Source organism: Myotis davidii, unplaced genomic scaffold (genome assembly GCF_000327345.1).
Source record: "Myotis davidii unplaced genomic scaffold, ASM32734v1 scaffold495, whole genome shotgun sequence".
In the NCBI taxonomy this organism is placed as follows: Eukaryota; Metazoa; Chordata; class Mammalia; order Chiroptera; family Vespertilionidae; genus Myotis; species Myotis davidii.
In genome coordinates, this window is record NW_006286239.1 from 57,242 (window position 1) to 60,311 (window position 3,070).

Below are 3,070 nucleotides of genomic sequence, written 5' to 3' on the forward strand. Positions count from 1 at the left end.
ACTGGTTAAAAATAAGAAGAAAGTAATTAAAAGGGTAAAACCAGGTGATGGAAAAAGAGGAAAAAAAAAAGAAGAAAAAAAATTGGTTTCTTAGTTAAAAGGTGAAAAAAGAAAAAGAAGAAAAAAAATTGCAGTAGTGAAGGTCCTTAGGTTCTTCTACTCTTCAGTCTGGCTCACCTTAGTCCTGCCAGGTATCAGGAGAGTGTTGAATTTCCCTGCGATACTGTTCCTCTGTGTTGTAAACCACAGTCCTTATTTTAAAGCAGGCTGTATTTGTTTCCCAGACTGCCTTATTTTGTGTTTAGCAAAGAGTCAGTTTGTGGCTCAGCCACTGGGGTGCAGTATTCTTGGGTTGGCCTCTCCAATCAGAGAATCTTAAAAGCCACAAGAGAAAGGCAGTCAGTTACCTACAAGTGAACTCACATGAGACTGTCAGCTGATTTCTCAACAGAAACATTTCAGGCCAGAATGGATTTTCATGAAATATGCAAAGTGATGAAAAGCAAGGACCTACAACCAATCTTCTCCTCCCACCAGAACCTGGTGACCAATGATCTGATTTCAGTTTCTATAATTTTATCTTTTCTAGAATGTCATCTAAATGGAATCATATAATATGTAGTCTTTTGTGACAAGGTTCGCCACTTAGGATAACATTTTAAGATTTATCTATTATTGCATGTATTAGTAGTTTCTTCCTGTGTCAACTTGCCTGGGCTGAATTGTGTTGTGTCTCCCAGAATTCTCTTCCTTGCATGTTTCCATTAGGTTGGGCCACAGAGTGGTCAGTGTGAAGCTGGGAGAGCAGGAGTGAGGCTGTAGCCGTTTTTATGGAGGCACTTTTGGAGCTCACACATGTAACTTACTTGGTGGTTCCATTTGTTGGTGTGGGGCAGAATGGCCTATAATGTTCTACCTTTCCTTGGATCCTCTTTCAGCTTTTCAGATTCCTGGACCAAGTGTGTGTTTATCAACTTGTCAAAGGGCAACTTTCCCCAAAGGATACCCATATCATCAAGATTAGGGACACTGAGAAGTGACCTAGGGTCACTCATGGGTTCCAGCTTGCCCTTGTTTCTTCCACTTTACATCGATCTTCCCTTCCCAACTGCCTACCCTGTGAACTCCAAGTTCTAGTACTAGATGCAAAAAACCACATGGAGAATGCTGAGCTGATTCCAATTGTGTAATGTTAATCCCTATAAACAAATCACTACACAAACATACTGCAAATGTCCTAATTGTTCTCTTTCTCTGTTTAACTCTGAAATAATTCCCTTTCCTTATTGAATAGATTTCCATTAGATAGATGTACATTTCTTTTATTCATTCACTAGTTGATGGGAATTTTGTTGTTCTCAGTTGGCTTGACATTCACATATAGGTCTCTGTGTGAACATATTTCAAAATATGTATGTATACAAATAGTAATAACTAGCGGGGGGCGGGGGGCGCATGCGCTCTGTGCGCGGGGCCTTCTGCTCTTGGCGGCATGGCCTAGATGACGTCACTATCCGTGACTGGAGCTGGAGGCCAGAGGAGCCCTCCCCGTTGCTGGTGCCAGCCTGTCTCTTGGAATTACTTTGCTCAATCATTCACCTTTGCCGGTCTCATCCCGTGTCTGCTTTGTTAAATTCCATGATCCGGACTCAGCAGCTGTGGCACAGCATCTGACAAACACTGTATTTGTTGACAGAGCATTGATAGTCGTACCATATGCAGAAGGAGTTATTCCTGATGAGACTAAGGCTTTGTCTCTGTTGACACCAGCTAATGCAGTGGCAGGTCTTCTGCCTGGTGGTGGACTCCTGCCTGCTCCTAACCCACTTACCCAGATTGGCGCTGTTCCATTGGATGCTTTGGGAGCTCCTACTCTTGATCCTGCCTTGCTGCACTTGGGCTTCCTGGAGCAAACTTGAACTCTCAGTCTCTTGCTGCAGATCAGTTGCTGAAGCTTATGAGTACTGTTGATCCCGAGGTGAGTCATGTAGCTGCTGGTCTTGTTTCACCAAGTCTGAAATCAGATACCTTTAGTAAAGAAATAGAGGAAGCCATGAAGAGAGCACGAGAAGCACAGTCCCTAATATCTGCTGCCATAGAACCAGATAAAAAAGAAGAAACATGAAGGCACTCAAGATCAAGATCATGCTCAAGGAGGAGGACTCCTTCATCTGGCGGTTAAGAAGCAGATCTAGAAGGAGATCACATTCTAAGTCAAGGAGTAGGTGATCCAAAAGTCCCAGATGGAGAAGATCTCATTCCAGAGAGAGAGGTAGAAGGTCAAGGAGCACATCCAAAAACAGAGACAGAAAGAAAGAAGACAATGAAAAGAAACATTCCAAAACATCACCAAAAAGTTATAGCACAGCCAGACGGACCAGAAGTGCAAGCAGAGAGAGACGACGTCGACGAAGCAGGAGTGGCACAAAAAGCTCAGGTCTCCGAAAAGAAAATTGTCTCGCTCACCATCCCCTAGGAGGCATAAAAAGGAGAAGAAGAAAGATAAAGACAAAGAAAGAGGCAGAGATGAACGAGAACAATCAAGAAGCAAGAGGAAGAAAAGTAAAGATAAAGAAAAGGATCAGGAAAGAAAATTGGAAAGTGATAAAGATGTAAAACAGGTTACACGGGATTATGATGAAGAAGAGGGGTATGACAGCGAGAAAGAGAAAAAAGAGGAGAAGAAACCAACAGAACCAGTTTCCCCCAAAACAAAAGAATGTTCTGTGGAAAGGGGAACTGGTGATCCCCTGACAGAATCCAAAGTGAATGGTGATGATCATCATGACGAAGACATGGATATGAGTGACTGAATATGGCCTCCATGAGAATCCACCTGTATACATGCATCAGTTTCATTCCTTTGTGTGATATCTTCATGCTGTATTTGTTCATCCCAAACCTTAGATGTATACAGCTCTGAGCTATAAATGGTTATAACGCTCCTGATATTTATATTATTTACATCCAAACATTTTTAGAAAATACTATGTGGGTAACCAATTCTTGATGTGGTGAAATCTGATTGAGTAACAAAGCAGCTTGACTATTCTGGTACTGCTTCATAACA

General features: G+C 42.1%; 1 pseudogene; it reads left to right on the top strand.

Annotated features, from left to right (window-relative positions):
* The window catches only part of LOC102768705, a 12,531-nt pseudogene extending 9,461 nt beyond the window's left edge, over positions 1-3,070 (top strand).